The 24006-nt window shown below is 50.9% G+C and overlaps 1 protein-coding gene across 1 annotated transcript in view; it reads right to left on the minus strand.

Moving 5' to 3' along the window:
• The window catches only part of PLXNA3 (plexin A3), a 511209-nt gene that overhangs the window by 61512 nt on the left and 425691 nt on the right, over nucleotides 1-24006 (minus strand). The window lies entirely within an intron of this gene.

Genomic DNA, 24006 nt, shown 5'->3' on the forward strand with positions numbered 1-24006 from the left:
GAACTTGTAAATGGTCGTAAACAGACTTTCACGCCGTAGGCAGCGATTAATTTCCCTAATTTTGGTGTCAACCCTGATGCTGAAATCATACTAACCTGGCTGAGATCCATAGCAGCTAAGCTTAAATACTCAGCCGAAGAAAACCCTTTCCAGACAACACTCGGCTACCAACAGCGGCCGGCATACCTGTACGAGCGGCCGGGCGGCGTGCAGCGCGGGCGCTCTGAAATAGCAGCGCAGCCTCCTATACATGGCGGGCGGCAGTGAGAGCTGGCCGCCCCTGTACTAACCTTGCGGCAGCTGTCGGAAGCTACCGTACGCGGCTTCGGCCACTGTACTCCTGTGGGCAGCTGCGCTGTAAGCGCACTTAGATATATCACTCCTGTTAGAAATCTCCTCCACCCAGCGTTCTCTGGCCTGTTCATGTGGAGGAGATGGCCGCTTAATCCCGGACCCTTACTTCTTTGTATGTGGGGAAGGGATCGTATGCTGCCTGGCTGACACGTCCGTGCTTTTCCTACAAGCGCCCACGTGTCAGCAGCGGCTGGAGGGAGTACAATCCCGGACCCACACTTCTTAGTAAGTGGGGAAGGGATTGTCTGTAAAATCAAAATCAAAAATGAAAATGTAAAAAGTAAAATCAAAATTGAGCTTTCAGCTCATGATGTGCTTCCATGAGGCACATAAAAAACACTGAGGATCCTGGGAGTATGGAGGAGGGAAGAGGAGGGTTACACATTTAAATATTTAAATGAGCCTTCCCTGCTACGCACCGTCCATATCCCAAGAGTACTCCAGTGACCTCTAGTGGATGAAAAAGAAATTCATTTTACAAGCAATTTAGGATTTATACCCAGGCTGAATTTTTGCATTAACAGACCACTTAGAGCATTGGGAGCGTAAATTCTGCCCCACTCCTCCATAATATAAGAATATGTGCACACTTGTGGTTCTAAGTGTAGTGGAACAGTCCTGATTCCCTGCGGTGACAGTGTTGTCCGCATATCCCAGAACTGAACTGAAATCCGTAGCAGCACCAACAAATCAGGGCTCTGAATCTGCCCCTTGCAGCAGGTGAGAAGATCGCAAGTTGGAGACTTTGTAGAGACCGGTTGGATTGTCGTAACATTGCTCCAAAATAATGCAGAATTTGGTAACCTAGATATATATTTTATTTTTAAATATTTTTATTTGTTTTTACAGCAAGAACTGGAATAATTAAAGTTGAAATAAATTGTACACTTTCGGAATGGAACTTCTATAAAAAGTTATTTTAAGAATTCATTTAGTAAAATTACAAAAAAAAAAAAAAAAGTGTTTATTAAAATTTTCCTGGAGGAATGACTTGATTCCCATAAAACTTATGCTATATATCAGGGGGTGGGCAGACTTTTGGAGACTGATCTACTTTGAAAGCTGAAAAGCTTTTGTGATCTACGTACGCGGGATAATTGCACGCCGCAGGCGCGCACCCCAAAATGGGCGTGGCATAACAAAAAGGGGGCGTGGTATAACAAAAAAGGGCCGTAGCCTTGCTGCACAGGGTGTAATGACTGTCTCGCACGAAATTACACATTGACCCCCACAAGTAAAAACCACAAACACATATGCCCCCACAGTGCCAAATACACATATGCCCCCAGTGCCAGATATGCCCCCACAGTGCCAGACATATGCCCCCACAGTGCCAGATACACATATGCCCCCACAGTGCCAGATACACATATGCCCCCACAGTGCCAGATATGGTCCCACAGTGCCAGATACACATATGCCCCCACAGTGCCAGATATGGTCCCACAGTGCCAGATACACATATGCCCCCACAGTGCCAGATATGGTCCCACAGTGCCAGATATACTTACTTTAGCTGGCTGGATCAAACCAGATCCAGCAGGCGCACAGGCTCCTCACATCGCGTTCCCAATCGTGCATTGTGCGGCTGACGTCATGATGTCATCCGCGCAATGCATCATTGGGAATGCTCCAGACTCACAGAGTCGGCAAGTCACACTTGGATCGCAATCTACCGACGAGAGCTCCGTGATCTACCGGTAGATCGCGATCACCATTTTGACCGCCTCTGCTTTATATCAATCCGTCATAAGCAGGAGCAAAATATACTTACTCCAGCGACACATAACTTTCCATATTTATTGCACAATGATATTGATCATTTAGAGTTGCTATTTATCACTTTTCTTCTGCTCCAGAACACATTACTTAACATTGGCTGGGCCAGGCAAGCCACCACTCATACCAATAGTGGGGAGCAGGAGCCAAAGTGTGTGAGGATTTGGGTGTCGGTAGCTACGAGACACAATGTTGCACAGTCTGGAATGTGGAGAGTATGGACCAAGCCAGCACCTGAAAGTGTCCCTTTGCTAAATACCTGCGATTCACTGAAACATAATTGCAACGATCAGATGGGAAAAGCCAGAGATTGGTTTCTATTATGATGACATATACTGGAGACTGTTAGACCCTGCTACCAGGATATGAGCTTACAGGTCACGTAACAGCGCTTTGTGGCTGCGCTTCTTCTGGCGTCAGTTTTAGCACAGGTGATAATATCGAATCACAGAATCATATAAAAGAAGCAAATACAAGAAATACATTTTTCGTTTCCTTAACTGTCCTAAACGTTGACATACTTTTAATACAGCAAATTTTAGGATTCTCTGGAATATAGTCTGATGCTTCGCCGTCATGTTATTCCGAGGACGTGAAATGTGTACTTTGGATAAGTTACATTTCTATTTTAGTTGCTACAATATGTAATTGTCAGCTCCAGACTATACTTGGGTAACTATATAATTTTGTGAGAAGACAATTCTGTGTGTTGGAAACGATAGTTGCGCTTAGAAGTAGAGAAAGCTGGTTGGAAAAGGTGTAAAAAACACCCTATAAATGTAGTAAACTAAAACAACAAATACCACTGTATTTATGGCCGCTAGATACATATACTGTCAAAGTCTTTTTCTATGATGAGCACTACAGCTGTTTAATCTTCATATGATTTACACCGGTAATTCCTATAAATTACTCAGAGACCAAGAACATCATGGTGCAGATTTATAAGATCAAATTTCTCCCAAAGACTCACACAATTGTTTGGTCTACTATTAATTTAGACAAATAGGCATTCAATGGAGAGACAGTGCCAGTCATGATATCCCCTTAGGTTCACCGTAACGTAACGCTCCATAGCATATAAAACTCCAAATAGTGTAATACTGTCATCTAATGCCCCACAATAAAACACATGAAAACACAAGATGGACTCACACCAATAGCAACGGTCTACAAGCAAAGTAGACAGATGGGGTATGTGCATAAATAAAAACAGGTGTCCCTGGACAAACAGGTCTGAGTCCAAATGGTCCCCACGTTCTCTTCATCATCACGTTTCCATACCATACAGGTATCTTTTTCAAGGTATGTGGAGAGAAAGTCCATGTACCAATATTTAATGGTAACTACACAAATGACAAACCTAATGCTAGACATGGAGTAGCTAACCCATCTAAAATACATCAAAAACATAGCAGATGGAGGTAATCCACTTCACCATAGCGGTCTGTCCCAGCTGTAAATGGTTAGAAGACTGTCACTGGGGAAGTCCTTCCCGGAAAAAATACGATTTTAAACCTACCGGTAAATCTATTTCTCCTAGTCCGTAGAGGATGCTGGGGACTCCGTAAGGACCGTGGGGGGTATAGACGGGCTCCGCAGGAGATAGGGCACCTAAAAAGAACTTTGACTATGGGTGTGCACTGGCTCCTCCCTCTATGCCCCTCCTCCAGACCTCAGTTAGAGAACTGTGCCCAGAGGAGATGGACACTACAAGGCAGGATTTAGAAATCCAAGGGCAAGATTCATACCAGCCCACACCAATCATACCACATAACCTGGATCATACAAAACCAGTTAACCGTATGAACAATAACAGTAACGGTCCAAGACCGATGTCAACTGTAACATAACCCTTATTTAAGCAACAACTATATACAAGTCTTGCAGAGTTTCCGCACTGGGACGGGCGCCCAGCATCCTCTACGGACTAGGAGAAATAGATTTACCGGTAAGTTTAAAATCTTATTTTCTCTTACGTCCTAGAGGATGCTGGGGACTCCGTAAGGACCATGGGGTTTATACCAAAGCATCCAATCGGGCGGGAGAGTGCGTATGACTCTGCAGCACCGACTGAGCAAACGCTAGGTCCTCATCAGCCAGGGCATCAAACTTGTAGAATTTAGCAAAAGTGTTTGACCCCGACCAAGTCGCCGCTCGGCAAAGTTGTAATGCCGAGACGCCTCGGGCAGCCGCCCAAGAAGAGCCCACCTTCCTAGTGGAATGGGCCTTAACCGAATTTGGTACTGGCAATCCAGCCGTAGAGTGAGCCTGCTGAATCGTATTACAGATCCAGCGAGCAATAGTCTGCTTCGAAGCAGGTGCGCCAATCTTATTGGCAGCATACAGGACAGGAGATCTCCTGTAAGCATCTCTTCTAGATCTGAGTACCAGGCCCTTCGAGGCCAGTCTGGGACAACGAGTATCGTCTGTAATCTTCTTTGCCTTATGATCCTCAACACTTTTGTGATGAGAGGAAGAGGAGGAAACACGCAGACTGATTTGAACACCCACGGTGTTATTAGAGCGTCTACAGCCACTGCCTGAGGGTCCCGAGACCTGGCACAATACCTCCGAAGTTTTTTGTTGAGGCGTGACGCTATCATGTCTATTTGAGGAGTTCCCCAAAGACGTGTTATGTCTGCAAAGACTTCTTGATGAAGTCCCCACTCTCCTGGATAGAGATTGTGTCTGCTGAGGAAGTCTGCTTCCCAGTTGTCCACTCCCGGAATGAAGACAGCCGACAGTGCGCTTACATGATTTTCCGCCCAGCGAAGAATCCTGGTGGCTTCCGCCATCGCGACTCTGCTTCTTGTCCCGCCTTGGCGGTTCACATAAGCCACTGCTGTGACATTGTCTGATTGAATCAGTACCGGTAGGTTTCGAAGAAGACTCTCCGCTTGTCGAAGGCCGTTGTAAATGGCCCTGAGTTCCAACACATTGATGTGTAGACAGGACTCCTGGTCTGACCAAAGTCCCTGAAAATGTTTTCCTTGTGTGACCGCTCCCCATCCTCGGAGGCTCGCGTCCGTGGTAACCAGGATCCAATCCTGAATTCCGAACCTGCGACCCTCCAGCAGGTGAGCACTTTGCAACCACCACAGGAGGGACACTCTGGCTCCTGGGGACAGAGTAATTTTCCGATGTAAGTGCAGATGGGACCCGGACCACTTGTCCAGAAAGTCCCATTGAAAAGTCCTTGCATGGAACCTTCCGAAGGGAATGGCCTCGTAGGCCGCCACCATTTTTCCCAGAACTCGAGTGCATTGGTGAACTGACACCCTTTTCGGTTTTAGCAGGTCTCTGACCATGATCTGGATGTCCTGGGCTTTCTCTATTGGGAGGAAGACCTCCATTTGTTCCGTATCCAGTATCATACCTAGGAACGGTAGTCGAGTTGTCGGAATCAACTGTGACTTCGGTAGATTTAGAATCCAACCGTGTTGCTGGAGCACTCTCAGAGAGAGCGTTACACTGCTCAGCAATTTCTCTCCTGATCTAGCTTTTATCAGGAGATCGTCCAAGTATGGGATAATTGTGACTCCATGCTTGCGCAGGACCACCATCATTTCCGCCATTATCTTGGTGAAAATCCTCGGGGGCCGTGGAAAGTCCAAACGGCAACGTCTGAAATTGGTAATGACAATCCTGTACAGAGAATCTCAGGTATTCCTGATGGGGGGGGGCATAAATGGGGACATGAAGGTACGCATCCTTTATGTCCAGAGACACCATAAACTCCCCCTCCTCCATGTTGGCTATTATCGCTCTGAGTGATTCCATTTTGAATTTGAATCTTTTTATGTACAGGTTTAGGGATTTCAGATTCAAAATAGGTCTGACCGAACCGTCCAGTTTCGGGACCACAAATAGGGTTGAGTAGTAACCTCTTCCCTGTTGGTGCAGGGGAACCTTGATTATCACTTGCTGTATACACAGCGTTTGAATTGCAGCTAACACTACATCCCTTTCCGATGTGGAAGCTGGTAGGGCCGATTTGAAAAATCGGCGCGGGGGCACCTCCTCGAATTCCAGTTTGTAACCCTGGGAAACTATTTCCAACACCCAGGGATTCAGGTCTGATCTGACCCAGGCCTGACAGAAAAGTCGAAGACGTGCCCCCACCGGTGCGGACTCCCTCAGGGGAGCCCCAGCGTCATGCTGTGGGTTTTGGAGCAGCCAGGAAGGACTTTTGTTCCTGGGCACCTGCCGAAGCAGGTGCTCTTTTGCCTCTGCCCTTACCTCTGGCAAGGAAAGAGGATCCCCGACCTCTTCTGGACTTGTGCGACCGAAAGGACTGCATCTGATAGGGTGGTACTTTCTTTTGCTGTTGGGGAATATATGGTAAAAAATTTGATTTACCTGCTGTAGCTGTGGAAACCAGGTCCGTCAGCCCATCCCCAAACAATACATCTCCCTTATAGGGTAGTACTTCCATATGTTTTTTGGAATCCGCATCACCCGTCCATTGGCGAGTCCATAAGGATCTTCTCGCCGAGATAGACATGGCATTGGCCCTAGAAGCTAGCAATCCAATGTACCTTTGAGCATCCCTCATAAATAAGACTGCGTCTTTTATATGGGCTAGAGTTAAGAATATAGTATCCTTATCCATATTATCAAAGTGATCTGTCAGCTCATCTGTCCAAGCTGCAATTGCGCTACACACGCATGCCGACGCAATTGTCGGTCTTAGCACAGCACCCGTATGAGAATAAATACACTTTAAGGTAGTTTCTTGCCTGCGATCTGCAGGGTCCTTAAGGGCCGCTGTGTCAGGAGACGGTAGCGCCACTTTCTTGGACAAGCGCGTCAGGGCCTCGTCCACAGTGGGGGGTGATTCCCAAATCTCCCTGTCCTGTTTAGGGAAGGGGTATTCCATATAAATTCTTTTGGGGATCTGCGGTCTCTTTTCCGGAGTCTCCCAAGCTTTTCCAAAGAAATCATTTAATTCATGAGATGTGGGAAAATTAATAATCTGTTTCTTTCCCTTAAATATGTGTACCCCTTGTGTCGGGGACCGAGGGTTCATCCTCAATATGCAACACATCCCTTATTGCCACAATCATACCCTGAATGGTTTTAGTCACCCTAGGGTGCAATTTTACTTCGTCATAGTCGACACTGGAATCAGAATCCGTGTCGGTAGTAGTGTCTTGTGTTAAGGGACGCTTTTGAGACCCCGACGGGCACTGTGAGTCGGTCCAGTCTGAGGATTGACCCCCTGATGTCCCCCCTAGTTCAGCCTTATCAAGCCGTTTATGTAAAGATGCCACACTTGCATTCAACATATGCCACATGTCCATCCAATCTGGAGTCGGCACAACCGACGGGGACACACCACTCATTTGCTCCACCTCCTCCTTGGAGAAGCCTTCCGCCTCAGACATGTCGACACACACGTACCGACACCCCCCACACACAGGGATTAACCTATTAGGGGACAAAACCCCAACCAGGCCCTTAGGAGAGACAGAGAGAGAGAGTATGCCAGCACACACCCAGCGCTTAAAAACACTGGAATATATATGACCAGATAGCGCTTTTTATATATATAACCTTAATTCCCACTCACTGCGTCGCCAAAGTGCCTCCCTCCTCTTTTTTCCAGCCTGTGAAGGTTCAGCAGGGGAGAGATCATTGAGCCAGCGTATCCTCGTGCAGTTTCTGTGGAGAAAATGGCGCTGGTTAGTGCTGAGGATCAAGCCCCGCCCACCCGACGGCGGGCTTCGGTCCCAGTAATTCTATATAAAAAATGGCGGGGGATTTTAGGATTTACTGTCCCACAGCTTAATCCTGCTTTATATTGCCAAATAATGAGGAAACTTGCTGCCCAGGGCGCCCCGCCCTGCGCCCTTCACCCTTCAGTGCCTGCTTGTGTGTGTGTACTGGGAGCAATGGCGCGCAGCTTACCGCTGTGCGCTTACCTCATAAAGATCTGATGTCTTCTGCCGCCTGATGTCTTCTTTGCCTTCTCATACTCACCTGGCTTCTATCTTCGGCATCTGTGAGGAGGGCGGCGGCGCGGCTCCGGGACGAACCCCAGGTGAGACCTGTGTTCCGACTCCCTCTGGAGCTAATGGTGTCCAGTAGCCTAGAAGCAGTGCCCAACTTAACAAGCCAGCCCTGCTTCTCTCTCCTCGGTCCCACGATGCAGGGAGCCTGTTGCCAACAGGACTCCCTGAAAATAAAAAACCTAACAAATTTCTTTAAAACAGAAAACTCTGGAGAGCTCTCTGCATTGTACCCTTTCTCCTCTGGGCACAGAATCTAACTGAGGTCTGGAGGAGGGGCATAGAGGGAGGAGCCAGTGCACACCCATAGTCAAAGTTCTTTTTAGGTGCCCTATCTCCTGCGGAGCCCGTCTATACCCCATGGTCCTTACGGAGTCCCCAGCATCCTCTAGGACGTAAGAGAAATAGAAGAAGTTGCAGTTCCGGCGTGCTTTCCAACTGATGCCACTTCCGGTGATGCACACCTTGCGGTAACGCACTTCCGCTTTCACCTCATTATATGGAGTCTCAAAAGGAACTTGTCCACATAATGTCTTATACATTTTATATGCAGTATTAGCAGCACACGTTTATGAAGAAAATGTAGGAAAAAAAGATTTATGGTAAGAACTTACAGTTGTTAAATCTCTTTCTGCGAGGTACACTGGGCTCCACAAGGATTAACATCTGGGGTGTAGAGTAGGATCTTGATCCGACGCACCAACAGGCTCAAAGCTTTGACTTTTCCCAAGATGCACAGTGCCGCCTCCTCTATAACCCCGCTTCCGTGCACAGGAGCTCAGTTTCGTTAACCAGTCCAATGCAGTAGCAGGTACCAGAGACGACAATCGTGAGTAGCCACATACACCACACACACTCACCACAGGAGAGGGTGTCAGCGGCTAATGCCATACCAACCCACAGAAGCCAAGTGCGTCAGGGTGGGCGCCTTGTGGAGCCCAGTGTACCTCACAGAAAGATTCAACAACGGTAAGTTCTTACCATAAATCTCATTCTCTGCTGCGGGGTACACTGAGCTCCACAAGGATTAACATCGGGAATGTCCTAAAGCAGTTCCTTATGGGAGGGGATGCACTGTAGTGGGCACAAGAACCTGGCGTCCAAAGGAAGCATCTTGGGAGGCAGAAGTATCGAAAGCATAGAACCTAATGAACGTGTTCACTGAGGACCACGTAGCCGCCTTGCACAACTGTTCAAGGGTTGCACCACGGTGGGCCGCCCAAGAAGGTCCGACAGATCAAGTAGAATGGGCTTTAATGGTAGCAGGAACTGGAAGGCCAGCCTGTACATAAGCATGTGCAATCACCATTCTAATCCATCTGGCCAGAGTCTGCTTGGAAGCAGGCCAGCCACGTTTGTGAAAACCAAACAGTACAAAGAGAGAATCAGACTTCCTAATGGAGGATGTTCTCTAAACATAAATACGGAGAGCCCGTACCACAGCCAAAGACCGCTCTTTAGAGGACAACTCAGGAGAATTAAAGGCCGGAACCACAATCTCCTGGTTAAAGTGGAAGGAAGACACCACCTTGTGTAAATAACCCGGGAGCGTTCTAAGAACCGCCCGGTCACGGTGAAAAATCAGATAGGGGGACTTACAGGATAAGGCACCCAAGTCCGAGACCCTTCTAGCTGAAGCAATATCCAGCAAAAAAAAAAAAAAAAAAACCTTTAAGGGAAAGCCACTTAAGGTCTGCAGACGCAAGAGGTTCAAATGGAGACTCTTGCAAGGCCTCCAGAACCACCGACAGATCCCAAGGGGCCACAGGTGGTACAGAAGGAGGCTGAATCCGCAACACGCCCTAAGTGAAGGTATGAACATCAGGTATGGCAGCAATCTTTCCCTTGTCTTTGCTCCTAAGACCGGAACCTTGTGATTGTGTCGAGACGCCAACAGGTCCACATCTGGAAGGCCCCACTTGTCCACGAGAAGTCGAAAGACCTCCGGATGGGGGCTCCACTTCCCAGCGTGTACGTCCTGACGACTGAGAAAGTCCGCTTCCCAGTTTAGGACTCCCGGAATGAACACTGCGGATATGGCCGACAGATGGCATTCTGCCCACTGAAGAATCCGTGATACATCCCCCATTGCCATACAGCTTCAAGTGCCGCCTTGATGACTGATGTATGCCACCGTGGTGGCGTTGTCCGATTGTACTTGAACATGTCTGTTCTGTATCAAATGCTGGGCTAGGGTCAGTGCATTGAACACCGCCCGCAGTTCCAGAATATTGATCGGGAGTAGAGACTCCTCCTCGGTCCATCGACCCTGGAGGGAGTGTTGATCCAACACTGCGCCCCAACCTCTCAGACTAGCATCCGTCGTCAGCAGGACCCAGTTGGATATCCAGAAGGGACGACCCCTGCTCAATCAATGATCCTGAAGCCACCAGTCCAGTGATAGGCGGACCTCCGGAGACAAGGAGATAATTTGAGATCTGATCTGGTGAGGCAGGCCGTCCCTCTTGGCAAGAATTAACTTCTGCAGGGGGCGAGAATCGAATTGAGCATACTCCACCATGTCGAAAGCCGACACCATGAGACCTAGCACTTGCATTGCCGAATGTATCGTCACTTGTGGACGAGATAGGAAGCCTCGAATCCTGTCCTGAAGCTTCAGGACTTTCTCCTGAGACAAGAACAACCGCTGGTTGTGCATGTCCAATAACGCTCCCAGGTGCACCATGCTCCGAACAGGAACCAGGGAAGATTTCTTCCAGTTGACTAGCCACCCATGGGCTTTCATGAACTGGACAGTCAGATCTAGATGACAAAGGAGAATTTCTGGGGAATTTGCCAGGATCAACAAATTGTCCAGGTACGGCAGGATCCTGACCCCTTGATGGCGGAGTACAGCAGTCATTGCCGCCATTACTTTGGTGAAAACTCGCGGAGCCTTTGTCAAAGGTTGCCCACCGCAAACCTCAGGTACTGCTGATGTGACATTGCAATAAGAATATGCAGGTAAGCATCCTGTATGTCCAATGAGACCATATAGTCCCCAGGCTCCAAGGCCAGTACAATAGAGCGTAGTTTCCATACGAAACTTGGAGACCCTCACATACTTGTTCAAGGACTTGAGATTGAGAATGGGCCGCGAGGACCCGTTCGGTTTCGGGACTAGAAACAGCGGTGAATAGAACCCCTTGCCTCTCTGAGCCAAAGGCACCTGTACTACCACTCCTGTGGTCAGGAGGGATTGTACCACCGAATAAAGAGAGAGTTTGCCTTCACCGGGTCCAAAGGGACATCTGTCAGGCAAAATCCATGAGGGTGACGTTTCTTGAAGGATACGGCATAACCTCGAGTGGCGACTTCCCTTACCCAGGCATCGGAAGTGGTCTTCATTTCTGGCCAAAACCTAGAAGCTGGCCCCCCACCATGGGATCACCCAGGGGGAAGCCCGCTCCGTCATGCGGCAGGCTTTTCAGTTTCGGAAGCAGGCTGACGGGCAGGCCAGGCCCGCTTTGGTCTGGGTTTGGCAGGTTTGGAAGTACGAGCTTGTTTCGGGTACACCTGACCTTTTGCTTTAACCAGGAGGACGAAAGGGCAGAGAGAAAGTACTTTTAGCCTTCTGTGCGGAAGGAGCCGTACTTGGTAGGCAAGCAACTTTAGCAGAAGCCAGGTCAGCCACAATCTTATTGAGGTCTTCTCCAAAAAGAAGGTCTCCTTTAAAAGGAAGCATCTCCAGGGTTTTCTTAGAATCCATATCTACCGACCAGAATCTCAACCAAAGGATACATCGAGCCAAGATGGACGTAGTGGTAGCCTTGGCCGCCAGCACCTCGGCATCGGAGGCCGCCTCCTTAAGATACAGAGAAGCCGTGGCAATATACGAGAGACATTGTCGAGCATGCTCAGACGCGTCGGAAGGCAGTTCCGCCTCAATTCCTGAGCCCACGCCTCAACAGCTTCAGCAGCCCAAGTCGCTGCTATAGTTGGCCTTTGTACAGCCCCCGTAAGGGTATAAATCGCTTTTAAAAAGCCCTCCACACGACGATCCGTCTGTTCTTTCAGAGAAGTGACGGTAGTTACTGGCAGAGCAGAGGAAACAACCATGCGCGCTACATGAGAATCTACAGGCGGTGGGGTTTACCAATTTTTACACACCTCCGCAGAGAGAGGATAGCCAGCCAACAGTCTCTTATTCGGTGTAAATTTTGTCCCCGGATTTTCCCAGGATTCCTGATGTATGTCAACCAGGTGTTTAGGAGTAAGGCAAAACTTGTTTAACCAATTTCTTCTGAAATTAGCTTTTCTTAGGGCTGCAGGAGTAGCCCCCCTGTTGTATGCCTGCTTACTGCATGGCACCAACTTACAAACTGAGCTACTGTGCACGGAGGCGGGGTGTCACGATCCGGGTATCTGGACGCCATTTCTTACCTATCAGATGCCTCCTAAGGCTGGCTCAGCGCTCCAGGGCCGGATCCCATCTGTTATCCTGATGTGCACATTCCCGCATCCTCTCCTGTCTCTCTGGACGCAGTCACAGTAACGCCTTATACATCTGGCATGGCGTCTCCCGCGGCCTCCGCCGCCGTCCCTGAGCTTCTGCATTCAGAGTGGCGATTACGTCAGCCGCGGCCTCCGCTGTGTCCGCGTGGTCGGATGTGCATCTGTCAGCCTGGCGTCTCCTGTCTCCGGTGGCCGGCGCCGCCATTACTGTTTTCCAGACCACATGGATTACAATCCAAACTTCCCTCCAAGTGTCTGCATGGGCGCAGCCATCTTGGATTCTGTCAGCTGATCTTTCCTACCAATCCGTTGTCAGTATTATTAATTTGCATAATTGCCTAGCCAATGCCTTCCTTGCTGCAGGTATAAATAGGTTGTGCCTGAGCAAGGAAGGCGTCAGTGCTTTGGTTGTCAAACCTAGTTCCAGTTTGTCTCTCTTCTGTGAATGTCTTCCAGGTTCCAGCTCCTGTCTCCAGACTTCTGCTATAGAGACCCGCACCAGCATTCCATCTGCGGTGTAGCCTGACTCTCCGATCCATTCTGGACTCACCTGTTTCCAGCTACAACATCACCTGCTTCCAGCTCAGCTTCCAGCAGTGTACAGCTTCTCTTAAAGGGCCGGTGTCCTTTCTGCAGTTTACCACTCTCCACCGGTATTATTTCTCCGCTCTCAAATTCTACATTTCATCTACATTGCATCGCTCTCAAGCTTTATTATTTAACTGGTTCCAGCCAGTATCCACTCCGTGCCAACACCTGTCTGGTTCTAACCAGTACCCACAGCAGCATTTTATCTACAGCAGTCCAGCTTTCCCTGGAACACCAGCTGGTACGACCCTGGGCTTTCCTCATTGCTACAGTTGAGCCTGGTAAGGACTTTCCAACTTGCAGATAATAAGAACTGTCTCATACCACCAGAGCTCTGTGGCCCCTGCCACCCTGTAGTACCCAGGAACTGTATTATTATTTCTCTGCTGATTTTTATGTTACTTTTTACTGCTACTGTGATGCATGGAGTTTGTCATAAATAAATATCATTGACTTTTACTCAAGTTGTCGTGGTCACGCCTTCGGGCGGTTTCTCTTCATGTTACTTACATGTCCAGGGGTCTGATACAACCTCCCAGGTTCCGGTACATCTCAGCCCCTACAACTGAGGCTGCCTTCCGTCAGCTCAGGCCCTCAGTTGTGACAGTAAGCACTGACCAAATGAATCCAGCCGGAGACCAGGATCAAGCGGCCAGGCCGATGCAAGAACTGGCAGCCCGACTTGAACATCAGGAGGCTGCACAGGGCCACATCATCCGCTGTCTCCAGGATTTCTCTACTCGGCTGGATGGGATTCAGACAACTCTCCGTGGATCAGGCGCATCTGGGGCGTCAACCACAGTGACTCCAACTATAACCCCACCCACCTTACCCGTTTCTGCTCCACGTCTTCATCTTCCAACGCCAGCAAAATTTGACGGATCTCCAAGATTCTGCAGGGGATTTCTCAACCAGTGTGAGATTCAGTTTGAGCTACAACCTGGCAATTTTCCCAGTGACCGTACAAAAATTGCCTACATCATCTCACTTCTCAGTGGCTCAGCCCTTGACTGGGCATCACCGTTATGGGAGAGGTCCGACACCCTGCTATCTTCTTACACTGCATTCGTGTCAACATTCAGGCGTATCTTCGACGAGCCAGGTCGGGTAACTTCAGCTTCATCTGAGATTCTCCGTTTACGCCAGGGATCACATACTGTAGGACAATATCTTATACAGTTCCAGATCCTGGCATCTGAACTGGCATGGAACGACGAGGCCCTGTATGCTGCATTCTGGCATGGTTTATCCGAGCGTATTAAAGATGAGTTAGCTACCAGAGACTTACCCTCCAAGTTAGATGAGCTAATCTCACTTTGTACAAAAGTTGACTTACGTTTCAGAGAGAGCAACTGAGCGTGGAAGATCATTTGCTCCAAAATCTTCTGCTCCTCCTCCTCGCCAACTGTCACCAACTAAAGATGAACCCATGCAAATTGGCCGTTCCCGTTTAACTCCTGCTGAGCGCCGAAGACGTCTCTCTGAGTCTCTCTGTCTGTATTGTGCAGCCCCGTCTCACACTATTCATGCCTGTCCCAAACGTCCGGGAAACTTCAAATCCTAGCTCGCCAAGGAGAGGGCCGGCTAGGAGTAATGATCTCCTCTCCATCTCCTCAAGATTGTAATCTCCCAGTCTCGCTTCAAGTTGCTCAACGTTATCAGAACGTCATTGCCCTCCTGGATTCCGGAGCAGCTGGGAACTTTATTACCGAAGCCTATGTTAAACGGTGGTCCCTACCCACCGAGAGACTTCCTTCCTCCTTTTCCTTAACTGGCGTGGATGGCAGTAAAATTTTTGATACAGTTATTGCTCTAAGGACTCTACCAGTTCGTCTGAGAGTGGGAGTTCTTCATTCCGAACTTATTTCACTTTTAGTGATTCCAAGAGCCACACATCCTGTGGTCCTGGGCCTTCCATGGCTCCGTCTTCACAATCCTACAATTGATTGGACGACTACGCAAATCCTGGCATGGGGTCCCTCCTGTGCTGAGACATGTTTGTTTAAAGTGTTGCCTGTCTGTTCTTCCTCCCCCAGGTCGTCTGATGTTCCACCTCCTCCATATCAAGATTTCACGGATGTGTTCAGTAAAGCTTCTGCTGATATCCTTCCTCCTCATAGAGAATGGGACTGTCCGATTGATCTCGTTCCAGGGAAGGTTCCACCTCGAGGCCGAACTTATCCGTTGTCTCTGCCCGAGACGCATTCTATGGAGGAATACATTAAAGAGAACCTAGCAAAGGGGTTCATTCGACCTTCTTCTCCAGCCGGCGCAGGCTTCTTTTTTGTAAAAAAGAAAGATGGTGGTCTGCGGCCGTGCATCGACTATAGAGGTTTGAACGACATTACCATCAAGAACCACTATCCTTTACCCCTGATTACTGAGCTCTTTGACAGAGTTAGCGGAGCTACCATCTTTACAAAGCTGGACTTGAGAGGTGCATACAATCTCATCCGGATCCGTGAGGGTGACGAGTGGAAGACCGCATTTAACACCCGTGACGGACATTATGAGTACCTCGTCATGCCCTTCGGATTGAGCAATGCTCCAGCTGTCTTCCAGCATTTCGTCAATGAGATCTTCAGAGATATTCTATACCGTCATGTCGTGGTCTATCTAGATGATATCCTCATTTTTGCCAACAATTTAGAGGAACATCGTTTTTGGGTAAAGGAGGTTCTGTCCCGTCTCCGTGTCAATCATCTCTATTGCAAATTAGAGAAATGCGTCTTTGAAGTCAAGTCCATTCCGTTTCTAGGGTACATTGTGTCCGGTTCCGGACTAGAGATGGATCCTGAGAAACTACAAGCAATCCAGAATTGGCCGGTACCCTTAACCCTCAAAGGGGTCCAGAGGTTCTTAGGGTTCGCCAATTATTACCGAAAGTTTATACGAGACTTTTCCACCATTGTGGCGCCTATTACTGCTTTCACCAAGAAGGGTGCTAACCCGTCCAAGTGGTCTGAAGAAGCCATGCAAGCTTTTCATCTTTTAAAACAGAGGTTCATCTCTGCGCCTGTCCTGAAACAGCCTGACATCGACTCTCCTTTCATCCTAGAGGTGGATGCCTCCTCCGTTGGAGTAGGAGCGGTGTTATCTCAGAGGGCTAAAGATGGCCATTTACATCCTTGCAGTTTCTTCTCACGGAAGTTCTCCCCAGCGGAGCGCAACTATGCCATTGGCGACCAGGAGTTGCTAGCCATCAAGCTCGCTCTAGAGGAGTGGAGATATCTGTTGGAGGGAGCTTCTCATTCAATCACCATCCTTACAGACCACAAGAACCTTCTATATCTGAAAGGCGCACAATGTCTCAACCCTCGTCAGGCCAGATGGGCACTTTTCTTTTCCAGGTTAGACTTTAAACTCCAGTTCTGTCCGGGCTCTCAGAATCGCAAGGCCGATGCCCTTTCCCGCTCATGGGAGCAAGAAAATGAGTCAGAGTCTTCAGACAAGCATCCTATTATAAGTCCGTTGGCATTCTCCACGGTAGGGATGGACTCTACGCCCCCATCAGGGAAAAGTTTTGTGAAGCCGACACTAAGGAAGAAGCTCATGCATTGGGCCCATGCTTCCCGCTTTGCCGGACATACAGGTATCCAAAAAACCCTGGAGTTTATCTCTAGGTCCTATTGGTGGCCAACTCTGAAAAAGGACGTTTTGGAGTTTATTGCATCTTGCCCAAAGTGTGCTCAACATAAAGTATCCCGCCAGTCGCCTGCGGGGCAACTGGTTCCACTATCTGTTCCCCGTCGACCATGGACCCATTTGTCGATGGATTTTATTACAGATTTGCCCATGTGCAACAAGTTTAATACCATCTGGGTGGTAGTTGACCGGTTCACCAAGATGGCACACTTCATTCCTCTCACCGGTCTTCCGTCAGCTTCCAAGTTGGCTCAAGTATTCATACAAGAGATCTTTCGACTCCACGGTCTTCCAGAAGAAATTATCTCAGATCGAGGAGTTCAATTCACAGCCAAATTCTGGCGAAGTTTATGTCAAGCCCTCCAAGTCAAGCTAAAGTTTTCCACGGCTTACCATCCTCAGACCAATGGTCAAACTGAGAGGGTGAATCAGGACTTGGAGTCCTTCCTCCGCATCTATGTGTCCTCCTCTCAAGATGACTGGGTTCAATTACTTCCCTGGGCCGAGTTCTGTCATAACAACCAGTATCATTCTTCATCTTCAACACCATTCTTCACCAACTTTGGATTCCACCCTAAAGTCCCTGAGTTCCTACCGCTTCCAGCAACTTCTGTTCCCGCAGTGGATATCACCTTGCATCAGTTTGCCAATATCTGGAAGAGCGTACGATCAGCTCTGCTCAAGGCATCGTTCAGGTACAAGAAGTTTGCGGATAAGAAGCGTCGAGCAGTTCCTGCTCTCAAGGTGGGTGATCGGGTATGGTTATCCACGAAGAATTTGAGGTTAAGAGTTCCCAGTATGAAGTTTGCACCTCGCTACATCGGTCCTTTTAAAATTGATCAAGTCATCAATCCTGTTGCTTACAGACTCCAGTTGCCTCCCTTCTTAAAAATACCCAGGACATTCCATGTTTCCCTGTTGAAACCGCTAATCTTGAATCGGTTTCATTCCTCACTTCCTCCAACTCCGAAAGTCCAAACTCAACGAGGCGTTGAGTATGAAGTAGCCAAGATCCTGGACTCACGTCACCGTTACGGTCAACTTCAGTATCTTATTGACTGGAAGGGTTATGGCCCTGAGGAACGTTCATGGACCAATGCTTCTGATGTCCATGCTCCTGCCTTGGTCCGGAGATTCCATTCCAAGTTTCCTCAAAAGCCAAAGAAGTGTCCTGGGGCCACTCCTAAAGGGGGGGGTGCTGTCACGATCCGGGTATCTGGACGCCATTTCTTACCTATCAGATGCCTCCTAAGGCTGGCTCAGCGCTCCAGGGCCGGATCCCATCTGTTATCCTGATGTGCACATTCCCGCATCCTCTCCTGTCTCTCTGGACGCAGTCACAGTAACGCCTTATACATCTGGCATGGCGTCTCCCGCGGCCTCCGCCGCCGTCCCCGAGCTTCTGCATTCAGAGTGGCGATTACGTCAGCCGCGGCCTCCGCTGTGTCCGCGTGGTCGGATGTGCATCTGTCAGCCTGGCGTCTCCTGTCTCCGGTGGCCGGCGCCGCCATTACTGTTTTCCAGACCACATGGATTACAATCCAAACTTCCCTCCAAGTGTCTGCATGGGCGCAGCCATCTTGGATTCTGTCAGCTGATCTTTCCTACCAATCCGTTGTCAGTATTATTAATTTGCATAATTGCCTAGCCAATGCCTTCCTTGTACAGCTTCTCTTAAAGGGCCGGTGTCCTTTCTGCAGTTTACCACTCTCCACCGGTATTATTATTTCTCCGCTCTCAAATTCTACATTTCATCTACATTGCATCGCTCTCAAGCTTTATTTATTATTTAACTGGTTCCAGCCAGTATCCACTCCGTGCCAACACCTGTCTGGTTCTAACCAGTACCCACAGCAGCATTTTATCTACAGCAGTCCAGCTTTCCCTGGAACACCAGCTGGTACGACCCTGGGCTTTCCTCATTGCTACAGTTGAGCCTGGTAAGGACTTTCCAACTTGCAGATAATAAGAACTGTCTCATACCACCAGAGCTCTGTGGCCCCTGCCACCCTGTAGTACCCAGGAACTGTATTATTATTTCTCTGCTGATTTTTATGTTACTTTTTACTGCTACTGTGATGCATGGAGTTTGTCATAAATAAATATCATTGACTTTTACTCAAATTGTCGTGGTCACGCCTTCGGGCGGTTTCTCTTCATGTTACTTACATGTCCAGGGGTCTGATACAACCTCCCAGGTTCCGGTACATCTCAGCCCCTACAACTGAGGCTGCCTTCCGTCAGCTCAGGCCCTCAGTTGTGACACGGGGTTATATAGGAGGCGACGCTGTGCATCTTGGGAACAGTCAAAGCTTTGAGCCTGTTGGTGCCTCGGATCAAGATCCTACTCTACACCCCCAATGTTAATCCTTGTGGAGCCCAGTGTACCCCGCAGCAGAAAAATAGCTTTTACTATAAAAGTTTCTATTTTTTTTTTATCAACACCCATTTTAACATATTTCAAGCATTCCATCAAAGAAACCACTTAGGGGTACATTTACTAAGCAGTGATAAGAGCGGAGAAGTGAGCCAGTGGAGAAGTTGCCCATGGCAACCAATCAGCACTGAAGTAACATCTATAATTTGCATACTATAAAATGATACAGAGCTGCTGATTAGTTGATGGGGTACTAAACCACTAACCCCTGTTGGGTTACAGAGAGTGGATAGAAATATGTGACAGATATAGGGCAGAAACAGTATATCACTAGGCACATATAATGTAGATAAATATACAGTGCATCCGGAAAGTATTCACAGCGCTTCACTCTTTCCACATTTTGTTATGTTACAGCCTTATTCCAAAATGGAATAAAAAAAAAATTTCCCTCAAAATTCTACACACAATACCCCATAATGACAATGTGAAAAAAGTTTGACATTTTTGCAAATTTATTAAAAATAAAAACCTAAGAAATCACACGTACATAAGTATTCACAGCCTTTGCCATGAAGCTCAGAATTGAGCTCAGGTGCATCCTGTTTCCACTGATCATCCTTGAGATGTTCCTACAGCTTCATTGGAGTCCACCTGTGATAAAGTCAGATGATTGGACAGGATTTGGAAATCTTTTTTCACGCTGTCATTATGGGGTATTGTGTGTAGAATTTTGAGGGAAAAAATGAATTTATTTTGGGAAACATACGTACACACACACGGCTGGTAGGATGAAATCAAGGTAGAAGCCCAGGCGCCTGTCTGTAGCAAACATGGGCCCAGATTTATAAGGCCTTGGAGAGTGAGAAATTGCATGGTGATAACGTACCCATCAGTGTACCCCGCAGGCTCGCTCTGGGGGAGGGGTAACCATCACTGTACCCCGCAGGCTCGCTCTGGGGGAGTGGTACCCATCACTGTACCCCGCAGGCTCGCTCTGGGGGAGGGGTAACCATCAGTGTACCCCGCAAGCTCGCTCTGGGGGAGTGGTATCCATCAGTGTACCCCGCAAGCTCGCTCTGGGGGAGGGGTAACCATCAGTGTACCCCGCAAGCTCGCTCTGGGGGAGGGGTAACCATCAGTGTACCCCGCAAGCTCGCTCTGGGGGAGGGGTAACCATCAGTGTACCCAGCAGGCTCGCTCTGGGGGAGGGGTAACCATCACTGTACCCAGCAGGCTCGCTCTGGGGGAGTGGTACCCATCACTGTACCCAGCAGGCTCGCTCTGGGGGAGTGGTACCCATCACTGTACCCAGCAGGCTCGCTCTGGGGGAGTGGTACCCATCACTGTACCCGCAGGCTCGCTCTGGGGGAGTGGTACCCATCACTGTACCCCGCAGGCTCGCTCTGGGGGAGTGGTACCCATCACTGTACCCCGCAGGCTCGCTCTGGGGGAGTGGTACCCATCACTGTACCCCGCAGGCTCGCTCTGGGGGAGTGGTACCCATCACTGTACCCCGCAGGCTCGCTCTGGGGGAGTGGTACCCATCACTGTACCCCGCAGGCTCGCTCTGGGGGAGTGGTACCCATCACTGTACCCCGCAGGCTCGCTCTGGGGGAGTGGTACCCATCACTGTACCCCGCAGGCTCGCTCTGGGGGAGTGGTACCCATCACTGTACCCCGCAGGCTCGCTCTGGGGGAGTGGTACCCATCACTGTACCCCGCAGGCTCGCTCTGGGGGAGTGGTACCCATCACTGTACCCCGCAGGCTCGCTCTGGGGGAGTGGTACCCATCACTGTACCCCGCAGGCTCGCTCTGGGGGAGTGGTACCCATCACTGTACCCCGCAGGCTCGCTCTGGGGGAGTGGTACCCATCACTGTACCCCGCAGGCTCGCTCTGGGGGAGTGGTACCCATCACTGTACCCCGCAGGCTCGCTCTGGGGGAGTGGTACCCATCACTGTACCCCGGCAGGCTCGCTCTGGGGGAGTGGTACCCATCACTGTACCCCGCAGGCTCACTCTGGGGGAGTGGTACCCATCACTGTACCCCGTAGGCTCGCTCTGGGGGAGTGGTACCCATCACTGTACCCCGCAGGCTCGCCCATCACTGTACCCCGCAGGCTCGCTCTGGGGGAGTGGTACCCATCACTGTACCCCGCAGGCTCGCTCTGGGGGAGTGGTACCCATCACTGTACCCCGCAGGCTCGCTCTGGGGGAGTGGTACCCATCACTGTACCCCGGCAGGATCACTCTGGGGGAGTGGTACCCATCACTGTACCCCGCAGGCTCGCTCTGGGGGAGTTGTACCCATCACTGTACCCCGCAGGCTCGCTCTGGGGGAGTTGTACCCATCACTGTACCCCGCAGGCTCGCTCTGGGGGAGTGGTACCCCGGCAGGCTCGCTCTGGGGGAGTGGTACCCATCACTGTACCCCGGCAGGCTCGCTCTGGGGGAGTGGTACCTATCACTGTACCCCGCAGGCTCGCTCTGGGGGAGTGGTACCCATCACTGTACCCCGCAGGCTCGCTCTGGGGGAGTGGTACCCATCACTGTACCCCGCAGGCTCGCTCTGGGGGAGTGGTACCCATCACTGTACCCCGCAGGCTCGCTCTGGGGGAGTGGTACCCATCACTGTACCCCGGCAGGATCACTCTGGGGGAGTGGTACCCATCACTGTACCCCGCAGGCTCGCTCTGGGGGAGTTGTACCCATCACTGTACCCCGCAGGCTCGCTCTGGGGGAGTGGTACCCATCACTGTACCCCGCAGGCTCGCTCTGGGGGAGTGGTACCCATCACTGTACCCCGCAGGCTCGCTCTGGGGGAGTGGTACCCATAACTGTACCCCGTAGGCTCGCTCTGGGGGAGTGGTACCCATCACTGTACCCCGCAGGCTCGCCCATCACTGTACCCCGCAGGCTCGCTCTGGGGGAGTGGTACCCATCACTGTACCCCGCAGGCTCGCCCATCACTGTACCCCGCAGGCTCGCTCTGGAGGAGTGGTACCCATCACTGTACCCCGCAGGCTCGCTCTGGGGGAGTGGTACCCATCACTGTACCCCGCAGGCTCGCTCTGGGGGAGTGGTACCCATCACTGTACCCCGCAGGCTCGCTCTGGGGGAGTGGTACCCATCACTGTACCCCGGCAGGATCACTCTGGGGGAGTGGTACCCATCACTGTACCCCGCAGGCTCGCTCTGGGGGAGTTGTACCCATCACTGTACCCCGCAGGCTCGCTCTGGGGGAGTGGTACCCATCACTGTACCCCGGCAGGATCACTCTGGGGGAGTGGTACCCATCACTGTACCCCGCAGGCTCGCTCTGGGGGAGTGGTACCCATCACTGTACCCCGCAGGCTCGCTCTGGGGGAGTGGTACCCATCACTGTACCCCGCAGGCTCGCTCTGGGGGAGTGGTACCCATCACTGTACCCCGGCAGGATCACTCTGGGGGAGTGGTACCCATCACTGTACCCCGCAGGCTCGCTCTGGGGGAGTTGTACCCATCACTGTACCCCGCAGGCTCGCTCTGGGGGAGTGGTACCCATCACTGTACCCCGCAGGCTCGCTCTGGGGGAGTGGTACCCATAACTGTACCCCGCAGGCTCGCTCTGGGGGAGTGGTACCCATAACTGTACCCCGTAGGCTCGCTCTGGGGGAGTGGTACCCATAACTGTACCCCGCAGGCTCGCTCTGGGGGAGTGGTACCCATAACTGTACCCCGTAGGCTCGCTCTGGGGGAGTGGTACCCATCACTGTACCCCGCAGGCTCGCCCATCACTGTACCCCGCAGGCTCGCTCTGGGGGAGTGGTACCCATCACTGTACCCCGCAGGCTCGCTCTGGGGGAGTGGTACCCATCACTGTACCCCGCAGGCTCGCTCTGGGGGAGTGGTACCCATCACTGTACCCCGCAGGCTCGCTCTGGGGGAGTGGTACCCATCACTGTACCCCGGCAGGCTCGCTCTGGGGGAGTGGTACCGATCACTGTACCCCGCAGGCTCGCCCATCACTGTACCCCGCAGGCTCGCTCTGGGGGAGTGGTACCCATCACTGTACCCCGCAGGCTCGCCCATCACTGTACCCCGCAGGCTCGCTCTGGGGGAGTGATACCCATCACTGTACCCGCAGGCTCGCTCTGGGGGAGTGGTACCCATCACTGTACCCTGCAGGCTCGCTCTGGGGGAGTGGTACCCATCACTGTACCCCGCAGGCTCGCTCTGGGGGAGTGGTACCCATCACTGTACCCTGCAGGCTCGCTCTGGGGGAGTGGTACCCATCACTGTACCCTGCAGGCTCGCTCTGGGGGAGTGGTACCCATCACTGTACCCCGGCAGGCTCGCTCTGGGGGAGTGGTACCCATCACTGTACCCCGCAGGCTCGCTCTGGGGGAGTGGTACCCATCACTGTACCCCGCAGGCTCGCTCTGGGGGAGTGGTACCCATCACTGTACCCCGGCAGGCTCGCTCTGGGGGAGTGGTACCCATCACTGTACCCCGGCAGGCTTGCTCTGGGGGAGTGATACCCATCACTGTACCCCAGCAGGCTCGCTCTGGAGGAGTGATACCCATCACTGTACCCCAGCAGGCTCGCTCTGGGGGAGTGATACCCATCACTGTACCCCGGCAGGCTCGCTCTGGGGGAGTGGTACCCATCACTGTAGCCCGCAGGCTCGCTCTGGGGGAGTGGTACCTATCACTGTACCCCGCAACCTCGCTCTGGTGGAGTAGTACCCATCAATGTACCCCGCAAGCTCGTTCTGGGGAGTGATACTCATCAACGTTACATTTGGAATAC

Source organism: Pseudophryne corroboree, assembly GCF_028390025.1.
Source record: "Pseudophryne corroboree isolate aPseCor3 chromosome 8 unlocalized genomic scaffold, aPseCor3.hap2 SUPER_8_unloc_5, whole genome shotgun sequence".
Lineage (NCBI taxonomy): Eukaryota > Metazoa > Chordata > Amphibia > Anura > Myobatrachidae > Pseudophryne > Pseudophryne corroboree.